The 16,035-nt window shown below is 40.3% G+C and overlaps 1 long non-coding RNA gene across 3 annotated transcripts; it reads left to right on the top strand.

Annotated features, from left to right (window-relative positions):
* Positions 1-811: 811 nt before the first annotated feature.
* Positions 812-5,899, top strand: LOC102153755. 3 transcript variants are annotated; one of them, XR_005353103.1, is made up of 5 exons: positions 812-854; positions 1,839-1,943; positions 4,442-4,499; positions 4,598-4,707; positions 5,237-5,899. It is a non-coding gene; the product is annotated as an uncharacterized LOC102153755 (long non-coding RNA). The 3 variants fall into 3 exon arrangements; XR_005353101.1 differs by lacking the exon at positions 812-854 and having other exon boundaries at positions 1,718-1,943; XR_005353102.1 differs by lacking the exons at positions 812-854; positions 4,598-4,707 and having other exon boundaries at positions 1,718-1,943.
* Positions 5,900-16,035: the final 10,136 nt, after the last annotated feature.

The raw sequence follows: 16,035 nt of genomic DNA, 5'->3' as shown, positions 1-16,035 counted from the left end.
AATATTTTGCAAATGAAGTTTGCAAGGGAATCATCAAGTCATAAATCGCGTGCATAGAAAAGAAGGCTAATTTCATGCATTTATAATTAATTCTAAAAAATTATCTTTAATTTAGTTAAAGCTTCGACACGTCAGTAATGATGTCTCTGGCAATTTATTTCAAACGTTCTTTTCTCTCATGTGGATATTGCACAGACCCTTCTCAGAGCTCCTTCTGATTATCCAATCTTCCAAACATCTCAATGTATTCGTATGCTTTGCCCCCAAAAAGAGGCTGAAGATCTTCTATCCAAGTGGGTGGTAGGTTGGAAGGAAAAGCCCAAGCTTCCATACTTGGATGAAATTGGATCACAGTAAATCATATTCCATGAAAGAAAGCAACTAAAATCTTTCTCAAAAATTGTGATATTGTGATTTTTAAGAAGAAATATATATATTTGGTTTTTCTCCTGCTCTGGTATGGAGCTCCTAAAATGCTTGGGACTTCCCAAGTATTGAGAGTGACAAAGGCATCTTCTGTGGCATTAAGGAGGTGATTTTTGGAAGGCCTCTGCAGGTGGGAGCAGGTTGCCAGGTGAGATGAGAGGCTTGGAACCTTCCATCCCACCCCTGACCTTGGGGGAGGGGAGGGAGCTGGGGTCCAGTCCCTAGTGGCCAATGATTTCATACATCAGGCCTGTGTGATGAAGCCTCCGTAAAAACCCAAAGGACGGGTGTGGAGACCTTCCGGTCTGTGAACAGGTGGGATCTGGGGAGAGCACAGAAACTCCCTGCACTTCCCTACCCCCTGTCCTGTGCACTCTTCCATCTGGCCATTCCCGACTTACATCCTTTTATAATAAACCTATCATCTGGTAAGTAAAATATTTCTGAGTTTGGTGAGCCTCTTCAGCAAATTAATCAGACCCAGAACTGCCCATCTATAGCCAGTGAGTTGGAGATCCAGCTTCTGGGCTTGGGGCTAGGATCTGAGTAAGGTGGATGGTGGTAGAGTGGGGTCTGCGCTGCCCCCAGGTAGACAGGGCCAGGCCTGAGCTGGATTGGAAGACTCCCAGCTGGTGTCACAGGATTACTTGGTTGCATAGAGAAAACTCCCATACACAGGAATTGGGTGCAGATTTGTTAAGATTATATTATTACTTAGAGTGAAATGGACCCAAGGAAAGGAATGAAGAGCAGAGTGTAACTGCTACTGGTCACTTACTGCTCAGCAAGGCAGCGGCTTCCACTGGGCGCCAGCTCCTCAAATCCCCATCATAAATGGAGTTCCCCAGTTTACTGTCCTGCCTTTCCTTTTTATTTTTTTTATTTTTATTTATTGGTTTTTTAAAAAAGATTTTATTTATTCATGAGAGACATGAGAGGCAGAGACACAGGCAGAGGGAGAAGTAGTCTCCCTGCAGGGAGCCCAATGGGGGACTCAATCCCAGGACCCCGGGATCATGACCTGAGCCAAAGGCAGACACTCAACCACTGAGCCACCCAGGTGTCCCCATTTATTGAGTTTTAAAGATTTTATTTCATTCACTTATTTGACACACAGAGAGAAAGGATGAGCAGGAATAGGGGAGAGAGAGAAGCAGACTCCCCACTAAGCAGGGAACCCAATATGGGGCTCAACCCCAGGACCCTGGGATCATGACCTAAACCAAAGGCAGGTGCTTCACTGACTGAGCCACCAGCACCTCCCTTTTTATTTTTAAATCACCAGGACTGAGATAGAATTTGCATAAGGTAAAATGCACTCCTCTTGAGTATAGACTTGAATATATTTTGACAAACCTATGCACACATGTAAACATCATGACCATGAAGATAGAGAATGGTCCCTCACACAGGGAATTCCTCAGGGCAGCTCTGTCCACCATGTTCTCCGACTGTCCAGAAACCACCGATCTGCTTTCTCTCACCTGAGACTAGAACTGACCTTCCTGGAGTGTCAGGTAAATAGAAGTATATTAGGTACACTGTTTTCTGTTTTGCTTCCTTTCATCATCATCAGGACTTGCAAAAGTATCTATATGGTTCCTGTATCAATAGGTCTTTGAGAAATACTTTCGAGTCCTAGTTCCCCATATGGATGTGCCAAACTTGTCTATCCATTCAGCTGCTGATGGCATCATATTTTCCCCACAGCTCCAAATCTCATAAATTAAGCTTCTATAGATATTTGAATACGATCAGTGCTTTTCTTTCTATCGGATAAGAATCTAAGAAAGTAATTACAGGATTATATTTTAGGTGTATTTTTAACTCTATAGGAAACTATCAAGCTGATTTCCAAAAAAAAAGGGCACAAATTTTCATTCCTACCAGGAGCAAATGAGAATTCTAGTTGTTTGTTATAACATCATAGCAGCATTATGAAAAATAGCCAAACTATTTGAGAGCCAAACTATAGAGAGAACTCAAACGTCCATCAACCGATGAATGGATAAAGATGTGGTGCATATATACATGGAATATTACTTCACCATCAAAAAGAATGAAATCTTGCCATTTGCAACAACGTGGTTGGAGCTAGAATGTATTATATTGAGTGAAATAAGCCAGTCAGAGAAAGACAAATACCATATGATTCCACTCATATATGGAATTTGAGAAATGAAACACATGAACATATGGGAGGGGAATAAAAAAGGAGAGAGGGAAATCAACTGTAAAAGATTCTTAATGAGAGAGAACAAATGGAGGGTTGATGGAAGGAGGTGGTGGAGGATGGGCTAGATGGGGGATGGTCATTGAGGAGGCACCTGCTGTGATTCGCACTGGGTGTTGTAAGTGATGAACCACTGAATTCTACTCCTTTTTTTCTTTTTTGCAGTCAAAGAATCAGTGATTTATTTTATTTTTTTTTTGAGATTTTATTTATTTATTTGACCGAGAGAGAATGTGTACAAGCAGGAGGAGCAGAAGGAGAGGGAAAAGCAGGCTCCCACTGAGCAGGGAGCCAAATGTGGGGACTCGATGCCAGGACCCCGGGATCATGATGTGAGCTAAAAGCAGATGCTTATCTGACTGAGCTACCCAGGTGCCCCCAAATCAGTGATTTAAATCCTGGCTTGGTCACTTGAGTCTTTTTTTTTTTTTTAAAGGTCGCTTGAGTCTTTGACCTGTCATAACCTCAGTGAGCTTCTGGTCCGTCATAGGCATCTTTTTGAATTGTTGTAAATTGAACTCAGAGAGTATTATTGCATGTCTACATGCAAGGAACTATAGAAGGCACTGAGCTTATAATGTCTTTCCAAACTTCATAGTTAAGGATACAGACAGAACAAATCAGCAAGGAAAAGGAGGTACAAAGCGTAATGAAACCAACATATTGCTGTACACATTGGCAATAATATAAGCAAAGGACTTCTGGTCAGTGTAGCTACTGTTATGTACAAGTATGTGCACCTGGCTTTAAGCAGCAGGTGCAGTGGAGAGCAGACTCTGGATTAGGAATGGAGAGATCTGGATTCAAATCCTGACAGTGCTAATCATTTGTTAAGCAATAAAAATTATTTCTTTTTCTCCCCAAAACTTGATGCAACTTATTTTTTTTAATCCTCATACTCTTTGAAGTGGTCAGTACTATCATTGTTGCATATAATCGATTGGTTGTTGATAGTTGATTATCTCCCTTTACTAGAATGTAAGCTTAAGGAAGACCAGGATTAGTAGGAATTTTTGTCTCTTTTGTTCATTGAAGTATCCCAAGCACCTACACCAGTACCTGGTACATAGTGGGTGCTCAATAAATATTTGTTGAGCAAATATCATGCTAGGGAATTTGATCTTTCTCCTATGGGCAAGAGGGAAAATGTGAAAGTTTTGGTTTTGTGTATTTTTAAAAATTTTAATTATTCCTTTGTAAACAGGGAACTAGTCATCAAATATGTGTTTAACAATATAAGAGAGCAATGCTGCAGTATGGAAGCAGGTGTGGAAGATGCACAGGAGTGAAAAGAAACTGAGGAGACCAGAAAGTTGCTTCAAATTCTATTCCTGAAACCAATATTACCCTGTATGTTAATTAGCTAGAATTTAAATTTTAAAAATAGTAAATAAAATAAAATTGCCATTCTTGTTGCCACTAAGCCTATCTTCACTGGTACTTCTTTTGCAGTGCATTTACACTCTTTGCTCTTCCTGATTTCTCATTTTTAATTTACTGATGATTTTGAGGAATGATCTGTGTTTTGCACATGAACGAGCAAAGTGAGGTCAAAATTACAGTTTTCTTCACAGGAAATAATAAACCCTAAAACGAAACAACAACAACAAAAAATAACTAGAAAGAAACCTATCTTAGATGTTAGGTCTGAAATATTTTAGTGAATCAAAAGAGGAAGCATAGAAAGTCACTGTTTAGGTAAGACAATGATTAATAATTCAATTTTAGTTGTGAATGTGTGTGTGTGTCTTCATGATTTAAAATCTGTCCCCTGAAACATAGGTAGACACAGCACTCAGGGATCTGGAGCAGAAGAAGAGCCCACACTTATGACTCTCAGGTAAAATAGTCATTTTGAGCTTTCATGGAGTCAATTTTCAGATCATTCTCTTCTTTCAAGCCTTCAGGACCTCAGGTTAACTTTATTATTTTTAACAGGATGATATTGCTTAGAAAATGGCACAGCCTTTGTTTAATCAAATCACAGAAATACTGTTGTGTTGATTGGAAGGCAAGAAGCTGGCCAGCAGGGAGCTAGTCTTTAAAGGGTGAGACCTCTTTGTCCTTAAAGTTCTCACGGAGTGCTTGCGGGACAGAGTGCAGAAATGTGGGAAGTTACATAGTGAAGCTTTTCGATATAAGTCCCAGATGCCTGTGATTAAGTGTCAAATGGATTACATAGAGCCCAGTTCTCTGAAACATCTGAGCCTGAAAAGACAGCCCTCCTAGCATTGGAGGGGAGCCTGCTGAGCAAACCAGGAGCCCCCTGGACTTCATATCAGAGCCTGGACCATCCCACACCACTCTCAGGATGCTGGTGTTGTGTGACAGGCAGAGGAAGGGTGGCTGGGTCCATCCAGGATGGGAAATTCCAAATACGTGTAAAGCATTTGTGTGTAAGATACATCTGATTCAAAGGTTTCCATAAAAAAACTGTCAGTGATAGATACGCAGGGGTTTTCCACAACTTTGTAAAACTGCATAGAGCTAGCTGCAATGTTCTTGCTCTACTCCAGACTTAATAATCCACATAGTTGAGACCATCTGACTTCTTTTCATCTGTTTTTTATTTCACAGGAAACAACAAACATTTCACTGACAAAAACGAGTAAGACAATGTTAGAGCTTTAAAGTACCTACCGGACTATGACTTTCACTGTTCTGCCCCAGGATTTGAAAAATTGCTCTGCTAATCGATAGTGTGGTTTCCTTCCTTTGTTCTAATTGTTCTGATTTTCATTAAGTCCTCTAAGTTCTGGGTGTGGAAGCTTTCAGTGCTGTGGCTGCGTAAATCCCTGGAATGCTGAGGCTTCCCATGAAGCTTGCTTCCCAGTTCATTTAATGATAACTCAAAAATGTCCTTTTAAAAAACAGCACTAATTAGAATCAGCTACAAATGGTGTACTTTTATTACATTCAATATTCCGTTGTATAAGAAATGAAATATGTATGTGTGCCTTATAATCCTTTCAGCCCACTTTATTATGCATATGTTAATAACATTGAGTTTAATCTATAAAATTTTTTTTCTTTGAGGTTTACAGCATAATATGAAAGCAAAATTTAAATAATACAAAATTCCCGGAAGTTTTCCCATAATGCATTAAATGGTACTTTGAACACACAATGTTTTCTCCTAATGGTTGTCTCTTGATGAGTAATCACAAAATACTGCTGAGATTGGCTTCTGGAATGCCAGAGTGAATGTCTCAGTGAACTTGCTTCCCCTCCAAAACAATAAAAATACTGGCAAAATGATTAAAATAAACCATTTCGGAATTCTGGTGATTAATCAAAGCAAGAGAATGAGCTGAAAATTGTCTATCTATGAGAACTTTCTGAACCATGGTTAACAGTTGGCTCTGCTATTCCCATTCTACCCTCCTCCTTCACTCATTGATGCTGAAGCCAAAGGCCAAAGCTTTGCAGATATGGGCACATTTGACCAATTTTGAAATTTCATGAAAAGTATCATCCCCATGGGGCGCCTGGGTAGGTCAGCTGGTGAGGTGTCCAACTCATGGTTTCAGCTCAGGTCATGATCTCAGGGTGGTGGGATCAAGCCCCTTGTTGGCCTCTGCACTCAGCAGGGAGTCTGCTTGAGATTCTTTCTGCACCTCCCCCACTTCTGCTCTCTAAACAAACAAACAAATAAATAAATAACCATCTTTTTTTAAAAAAGCATCACCCCCAGAACACAGTGAGCGTTATGTGTGGACTTGCGTCTGTCTGGGAAGTCTCAGTTGGGAGAAGGGACAAAACTGAAGCTCAGGACATTACCAGAACAATAGCACCTGCTGGCAGTATCTCAGCTGCCTCAGGCTCTGATTTCAGCTGGGGAAACTGAGAACTTACATGAAAGTTAAAGGAAATCCTGGAACACTAGATGAACAAGGGAAGCTTAAACATATTCCTGGCTGTGTATAGACTATGTATGTCTGCAGACGCGTGCATGCCTAGGAAAGAGTTGGGAAGAAGAGGGCAGGAGTCATTCTCCTCTAGCTGACCTTGAGGCCCTGTATAGCTGAAAAAGAAGACTCAACAAAAAGAAAACAAACAACCCAACTAAAAATGAGCCAAAAACCTTAACAGACCTGTCACCAAAGAAGATATACAGATGGCAAATAAAATGCCCACAATATATGTCATTGGAGAGACACAAATTAAAACAGCAATGAGATACCACTGCTTACCAATGAGAAGGTCCAGAATCGAGAACACTGATGGCACAAAATGCTGGCAAGGGTAAGGAGCAGGAGAAATTCTGATTCATTGCTGGTGGGAGTGCAGAATGGTCCAGCCACTTGGAAGACAGCTTGGTGGTTTCATTCTTACTGTATGATCCATCAATTGTGCTCCTTGCTATTTACCCAAAGGACTTGAAAACTTATGTCCATATAAAAACCAGCACACAAATGCTTATGACAACTGTATTCATACTTGCCAAAACTTGGAAAAAAACAAAATGTTCCTTCAGCAGATGAATGAATAAACAAACTGCGGCCCATCCGGACAATGGAATATTGCTTCAGCGCTAAAAAGAAATGACCCATCCAGCCATGAAAAGACAGGGAGGAACCTTCTATGCACATCACTAAGTGAAAGAAGTGAGTCTGAACCCACACACACTCTGTGATCCCACCCACATGACACTCTGGGAAAGGCAGATGTGGGGACAGGTTGCTGGGGTTGAGGCTGGGGGAGTAAGAGATGAAGGGGCAGAGCATGGGATTTTAGGGCAGTGAAAATTCTCTGAATGATATTATAACAGTGGATACATGTCATTGTACATTTGTCCAAACCCATAGAAAGCACAACCTCAGGAGTGACCTCGAAGTAAACCATGAACTCTGGCTGATGACGACGCATCGATGCAGGTTCATAAGTTGCAGCAAATTCACCTCTCCGGTGTGCGGGTTGATGGTGGAGGAGGCTGTGCATGTGTGGGGCAGAAAGTATGTGGGAAATCTTTATACTTTTCCCATAATTTTGTTCCAGTCCTAAAACTGGTCTAAAGATTAAAGAGTATAGAAATAAATTTTTTAAAAAATTAAAAATTGATACTGATTCTTCACAAACTCTTCCAAACAATAGGAGAGGAGGGGATACTCCTAATTCATTCTGTGAAGTCAGTATTATCCTACTATGGAAAAAAAAAAAAAGAAACAAAAAAAACAGAGAAAAATCTGACAAGTAAAGAAAATTGTAGACCGATAAGCCTTATAAATGTCCTTGTCATTACCCTCAACAAATTACTAGCAAACAAATTCCAGCAGCATATAAAGTAGATTACAACATGACCTAATTGGATTTATCTCAGGAGTATCTCAATATTTTTTCAACATGTTTTTTTCAAACTTAATCAGGAGTACAGAATATTAAGAAAACAAAAGAAAAACTTCAAATGAGCATTTCAATAAACAGAAAGAGCATCTGTTAAAACTCATTGGCTTTCATGATGAAAACACTCAACAGATAAGGCATGGAAGAGGACTTTCTCAGCAGAATAAAGTTGTCTGGGAAAAGCCTGCAGCTCAAGTGTACTCAGAAAACAAGGAATGAGAAGGAGCTTTCCTAATATGACAAAGAGCGTTTATGGAAAACCAGGAACCAACTGAATGAAGACTTTGACCTAAAGCCAGAATATGACATGGGTATCTAATCTGTCCTATTCAACGTTGGCCTGAAACTTGTAGCCAAGACAACAAGGCAGGAAAATGAAATGAAAGGAAGCCAGATTAGAGAGGAAGAAGTGCATTTCTCTATGTTTGCAGTTGACACAATCTTATATATAGAAAATGCTAAAAAATTCACCAAAAAAAAAAAAAAAACAAAACTGTGAGAACTAACCAATGGGTTCAGAATGGCCAAAAATAATTTTTCAAATGAAAATTAAAGTTGAGGGTCTACTTCTGGATTCTCTATTCTGTTCCACTGATCTATGTGTCTGTTTTTGTGCCAGTACCACACTGTCTTGATGACCACAGCTTTGTAGTACAACCTGAGATCTGGCATTGTGATGCCCCCAGATATGGTTTTCTTTTTTAAAATTCCCCTGGCTATTCGGGGTCTTTTCTGATTCCACACAAATCTTAAAATAATTTGTTCTAACTCTCTGAAGAAAGTCCATGGTATTTTGATAGGGATTGCATTAAACGTGTATATTGCCCTGGGTAACATTGACATTTTCACAATATTAATTCTGCCAATCCATGAGCATGGAATATTTTTCCATCTCTTTGTGTCTTCCTCAATTTCTTTCAGAAGTGTTCTATAGTTTTTAGGGTATAGATCCTTTACCTCTTTGGTGAGGTTTATTCCTAGGTATCTTATGCTTTTGGGTGCAATTGTAAATGGGATTGACTCCTTAATTTCTCTTTCTTCAGTCTCATTGTTAGTGTATAGAAATGCCACTTACTTCTGGGCATTGATTTTGTATCCTGCCACGCTACCAAATTGCTGTATGAGTTCTAGCAATCTTGGGGTGGAGGCTTTTGGGTTTTCTATGTAGAATATCATGTCATTGGCGAAGAGGGAGAGTTTGACTTCTTCTTTGCCAATTCGAATGCCTTTAATGTCTTTTTGTTGTCTGATTGCTGAGGCTAGGACTTCCAGCACTATGTTGAATAGCAGTGGTGAGAGTGGACATCCCTGTCTTGTTCCTGATCTTAGGGGAAAGGCTCCCAGTGCTTCCCCATTGAGAATGATATTTGCTGTGGGCTTTTTGTAGATGGATTTTAAGATGTTGAGGAATGTTCCCTCTATCCCTACACTCTGAAGAGTTTTGGTCAGGAATGGATGCTGTATTTTGTCAAATGCTTTCTCTGCGTCTATTGAGAGGATCATATGGTTCTTGGTTTTTCTCTTGCTGATATGATGAATCACATTGATTGTTTTACGAGTGTTGAACCAGCCTTGTGTCCCGGGAATAAATCCTACTTGGTCATGGTGAATAATTTTCTTAATGTACTGTTGGATCCTATCGGCTAGTATCTTGTTGAGAATTTTTGCATCCATGTTCTTTAGGGATATTGGTCTATAATTCTCCTTTTTGGTGGGATCTTTGGTTTTGGAATTAAGGTGATGCTGGCCTCATAGAACGAATTTGGAAGTACTCCATCTCTTTCTATCTTTCCAAACAGCTTTAGTAGAATAGGTATGGTTTCTTCTTTAAACGTTTGATAGAATTCCCCAGGGAAGCCATCTGGCCCTGGACTTTTGTGTCTTGGGAGGTTTTTGATGACTGCTTCAATTTCCTCCCTGGTTATTGGCCTGTTCAGGTTTTCTATTTCTTCCTGTTCCAGTTTTGGTAGTTTGTGGCTTTCCAGAAATGCGTCCATTTCTTCTAGATTGCCTAATTTATTGGTGTATAGCTGTTCATAATATGTTTTTTAAATCGTTTGTATTTCCTTGGTGTTGGTAGTGATGTCTCCTTTCTCATTCATGATTTTATTAATTTGAGTCTTCTCTCTCTTCTTTTTAATAAGGCTGGCTAATGGTTTATCTATCTTATTAATTCTTTCAAAGAACCAACTCCTGGTTCTGTTGATCTGTTCCACAGTTCTTCTGGTCTTGATTTCATTGAATTCTGCTCGAATCTTTATTAACTCTCTTCTTCTGCTGGGTGTAGGATCTATTGGCTGTTTTTTCTCTAGCTCTTTTAGGTGTAAGTTTAGCTTTTGTATTTGAGTTCTTTCCAGTTTTTGGATGGATGCTTGTATTGTGATGTATTTTCCCCTCAGGACTGCTTTTGCTGTATCTCAAAGATTTTGAACGGTTGTATCTTCATTCTCATTAGTTTCCATGAATCTTTTTAATTCTTCCTTAATTTCCTGGTTGACCCTTTCATCTTTTAGCAGGATGGTCCTTAACCTCCATGTGTTTGAAGTCCTTCCAAACTTATTGTTGTGATTTAGTTCTAATTTCAAGGCATTATTGTCTGAGAATACACAGGGGACGATCCCAATCTTTTGGTATTGGTTAAGACCTGATTTGTGACCCAGTATGTGGTCTATTCTGGAGAAAGTTCCATGTGCACTTGAGAAGAATGTGTATTCAGTTGAGTTTGGATGTAAAGTTCTGTAGATATCTGTGAAATCCATCTGGTCCAGTGTATCATTTAAAGCTCTCATTTCTTTGGAGATGTTGTGTTTAGAAGACCTATCGAGTGTAGAAAGTGCTAGGTTGAAGTCACCAAGTATAAGTGTATTATTATCTAAGTATATCTTAATTTTGGTTATTAATTGATTGATATATTTGGCAGCTCCCACATTCGGGTATTATATATTGATGATTGTTAAGTCCTCTTGTTGGATAGATCCTTTAAGTATGATATAGTGTCCCTCTTCATCTCTCACTACAGTCTTCGGGGTAAATTTTAGTTTATCTGATATAAGGATGGCTACCCCTGCTTTCTTTTGAGGACCATTTGAATGGTAAATGGTTCTCCAACCTTTTATTTTCAGGCTGTAGGTGTCCTTCTGTCTAAAATGAGTCTCTTGTAGACAGCAAATAGATGGGTCCTGCTTGTTTATCCAGTCTGAAACCCTGCGCCTTTTGATGGGGTCATTAAGCCCGTTCACGTTCAGAGTTACTATTGACAGATATGAGTTTAGTGTCATCATGATATCTATTCAGTCCCTGTTTTTGTGTATTGTTCCATTGGACTTCTTCTTAAAGGAGAATTTTAAGATATAGACATGGCCAACACGCACATGAGAAAATGCTCTGCATCACTTGCCATCAGGGAAATACAAATCAAAACCACAATGAGATACCACCTCACACCAGTGAGAATGGGGAAAATTAACAAGGCAGGAAACCACAAATGTTGGAGAGGATGTGGAGAAAAGGGAACCCTCTTACACTCTTGGTGGGACCATGAACTGGTGCAGCCACTCTGGAAAACTGTGTGGAGGTTCCTCAAAGAGTTAAAAATAGACCAGCCCTACGACCCAGCAATTGCACTGCTGGGGATTTACCCCAAAGATACAGATGCAATGAAACGCCGGGACACCTGCACCCCGATGTTTATAGCAGCAATGTCCACAATACCTAACTGTGGATGGAGCCTCGGTGTCCATTGAAAGATGAATGGATAAAGAAGATGTAGTCTATGTATACAATGGAATATTCCTCAGCCATTAGAAATGACAAATACCCACCATTTGCTTCAATGTGGGTGGAACTGGAGGGTATTATGCTGAGTGAAATAAGTCAATTGGAGAAGGACAAACATTATATGTTCTCATTCTTTTGGGGAATATAAAGAATAGTGAAAGGGAATATAAGGGAAGGGAGAAGAAATGTGTGGGAAATATCAGAAAGGGAGACAGAACATGAAGACTCCTAACTCTGGGAAATGAACTAGGGGTGGTGGAAGGGGAGGAGGGCGGGGGGTGGGGGTGACTGATTTGACGGGCACTGAGGGGGGCACTTGACGAGATGAGCGCTGGGTGTTATTCTGTATGTTGGCAAATTGAACACCAATAAAAAATAAATTTATTATTAAAAAATAAAATAAAATAATTGGAAAAAAATAAATTGAAAATAAATTAAAAAAAAGAAAAACAAAGTTGAAGGACTAACATCTCCCAATTTCATAACCTATGATACATCTGCAGCAACTGAGGCAGTGTGTACCAACATAAATAAAAGCACAGAGGCAAGTGGAATACAATTGAGAGGCCAGAAATAAGTCCTCACATTTATGATAAATTGATTTTCAACAGTGATGTCAAAAAAAATTTCAATGGACAAAGGATAGTCCTTTTAACAAATGCAGCTGGGACAACTAGGTCACCTTGTGCAGATGAATGAAGGGAACCCTTCTGTACAATCTACATAACACTCTACTTAGGTCAGAGACCCGGAACCCACAGAATAATACATTTGGGTAAATCTTCATGACCTTGAGCTCTGCACTGGTTGATGAGATGCGGCATCAGAAGCAGAAACTGGAAAAGAAAAAAATATATATAGATAAATTGGATGTTACCAGAATTTTTTAAAAAGCCTCCTCTTTCAAGACACACTATGGAGAAAGTGCAAAGAGAATCCCAGTCCACACAATAGGCAAAATATTTGCAAATCATACTGGAAAGATACTTGTATCCGAAAGACGTCTAAAATCTCTTACAACTTAATACGTGAGATACAATTTTACTTCAGAAAATGGGCAAATTATCTGAATAGACATTTCTCCAAAGAAAATATATGAGTTACTAATAAGCACGCAAGAGGTGCTACAGCATTAAATGTTCAGGAAATACAAATCGAAGCCACACAAGCTCTCCTTTTGCATGCACTGAGGCAGCTCAAATGAAAACAGCACAGTAACAAGTGTGGATGAGGACACTGGAAATTTGGAAGCTTATCCACTGCCAATGGGAATGCAAGTGTCAAAGCCACTTGGGGAAACAGTGAGGTGGTTCCTCAAAGTTCTAGACATAAAGTTTCCATATGATTTAGCAAGTCCACTCTGAAGTGTATGTCCAAGAGCACAGAACCCGAACTTGAACAGTGTTCAAAGTGCAAACTACTTATGTCCATCAGTGGATCAATGGATAGATAGTATGTGGTATATCCATATAATGGAGCATTACTGATCAATCAAAAAAAGATACAGACACAGGCCACACCAATGGCAAACTTGGAAAGTACTATGTTTTTTTTTAAAAAAAGATTTTATTTATTTATTCATGGAGACACAGAGAGAGAGAAGCAGACACACAAGCAGAGGGAGAAGCAGGCTCCCTGCAGGGAGCCCGATGTGGGACTCGATCCCAGATCCTGAGATCATGCCCTGAGCCAAAGGCAGACGCTCAACCGCTGAGCCACCCAGGCATCCTGGAAAGTACTATGTTAAATGAAAAGAAATCAAGCAGCAAAAACCTCATGCAGCAGGATTTTGTTTATGTGGAGAATCCAGGACAGACAAATCCAGGTTTAGGTGACTGCTCCCCAGGGACTGGGGGGTGAGACCAAGAATATGGACAGTGCTGACCACATGCATGGCATCTCAAGTTGGGGGCTAGGGTTGAGGGGGCTTCACAAACCTGTGGATGATCTAAACCCATGGATGATCTAAACCCACTGAACTGATCCTTGAAATGGGTGAATTTCTTGGAATGTGAAATATATCATAATGACATTGTGAAGTATGTGAGGAAAACACTCTGTTGGCTCCTTAGACCATTCCCGTGACCGATGGGCAACATGGTCCTACTAACATGCGGAGGTGCTGAAGGGAACGCCATTGATCACCCAATCAGCCCAAAGGATATCTGAACGTGAAACAAATGGAATAAGGTCTTTTATTTACCTATAAATAATATAATTCTTCAGAAGTAATGGAAGATCCGCTTAGATGGGACTCATTAAAACTATTAAAGTTAAGGGATTTTTAAAAAACTGATCATTTACTGATTGGTTCAGAAATCTCTGCAATATCTTCAAATATCCCATGATGAGAAGGGGGTATTATAAGAAATGTTTTCACTGACTCTACCCTAAGGATGATACTCAAAATCTACCAGTAAGACTTGGTTGGTCACCCAGTTCTGAAGGTTGAGTTTGAAGCCTTCTATGCCCACACTTGGACCATCTTGTGATTACTGTGCCACCGCTCAGAGCCCACCTCACTGTCTCCATCTCCCTCTGCTTTCCTGTCTCTCTGTTTCCACATACATGATCCATCATCAGGTCAGGAAGCTCTGTCTCCTCCCTCTGCCTCCTTTGGCCACTTTGCCAACAAATCCCATCTGCTCTATTTTTCTGACAGCTGTTTTATTTCAGATTCTCAGTCTGATAACAGGGCAGCTCGTCCCCCTGCCTCCCATCTCTCCCTCCAGAGCATCATTTGCTCTTTAACCAGAGTGACTCTGCCAAGCCTGAGGTCCTTGCATTACCACATGCAGCCCAGCCCCCAGCCCGGGGACACTGCGACTTGCACCCACATGCCTGGCATCAACCCTCTCCCTGCATGGGTTCCCCCACCAGGCTCCCTGAGTTATCTTCCCTTTCCGAGTCTGCTTCATTCTTTAGGCAACTGGTATAAGGAGTAGAAGATCCAAAAAATGATGCCAAGGGTCTAGCAGGTAATTGCTAAATTACCCACAATGTGAATACGATCATAGCAAGCATGGGAATCTCAGGCACCTGAGAAGCTTTAGGGTTTTGGGTCCATTCTTATTAACAAAGTTATTATTTCAGAGTGTACACATGCAGCTCAAAACTACATAAAATGTTAAAATATTATTAAAATACCTAGAAGAAAAATGACTTTGTTATTGTCTTTCATAAATTTTCCAAAGCTAGCCTCTTTTATTTTATGGAAACTACTGTTTTGATGAATTAAGCTTTGTTTGGGAACTCAGATTTTTATAGCAGAACAGACCACTAGATTTTCCATAGAAAATTGTGTGTTTTATTTCTTGTTCATTGATACAGAATTTCACATTTTCTCCAATAATCAAAATCTCATCCCAGGACAGGTGCCCAATCCCAGCCCAGAACAGGTGTCCCATCCCAGCCTGGGACATGTGTCCCTTCCAGCCCAGGACAGGTGCCCCATCCTACCTGGGACAGAAAGCCTTCCTAGGCAGCCGACCCCTCAGCAATGTCACCTTCCAGCCATGTCTCTGATCCCCTTAGCCATTCATTCATTCTTTGAAAAGTCTTTATTCCACTCTAGCATTGGGAAATGTTTAGCACCACACAATTTCCTAGTACACCTGCTCATTTAGAGCAGATGAACCACATGTGCTGATTGAACAAATTCCCTGTGGAAGGGAGGTGAGAAAAGAGGGAAACATGATCCTTGATACCAAGAAGTTTGTAGTCTACCAGAGGTGTCGAGATCTGGATCCTAGAAAAGACCAGAAAATGCAGACCCCGTTATCCATTAAGAACAAAATGTATAATGAAGGCAGCAGGACTGGAAGGTCAGGGAAAGAGGAAGGTGGGTTTGGGGAGGTGAGTGTGGGATGGGTCAGCACGTGCACCTCTGCTCTGACCCTGTCTGCATTCTCACCACCGAAATGCATGACTTGGGCTGGCGTGATAAAATCCACTCTTTAGGAAAACGTGTGGGTGAGTGTGAAGTAGGAGGGCGTGGAAGGAGGATTGGTGGCAGACAGACGGAATTACTAGGGAATCTGTTAGAACAGTCAAATCCTTGACTTGCCATTTGGTTGCAATTTGCTGTAAGTGACTTATAATATCAAAAAGTAAGCGTATGGATCTATATCTACATCATAAAAATATGAAAAATTTGTGAATGTTCCTTAGCTCCTGTTTTCATCAGCCAAATCCAAAGATAAAGTCATCAACTGTATATGTATTGTTTTAAGTCATATTCTTAAAAGGGCTTAGTT

The sequence above is a fragment of the Canis lupus genome, chromosome 1 (assembly GCF_011100685.1).
Source record: "Canis lupus familiaris isolate Mischka breed German Shepherd chromosome 1, alternate assembly UU_Cfam_GSD_1.0, whole genome shotgun sequence".
In the NCBI taxonomy this organism is placed as follows: Eukaryota; Metazoa; Chordata; class Mammalia; order Carnivora; family Canidae; genus Canis; species Canis lupus.
The sequence above is the reverse complement of the archived record's forward strand: the minus strand, read 5'-3'. Positions and strand labels throughout refer to the sequence as shown.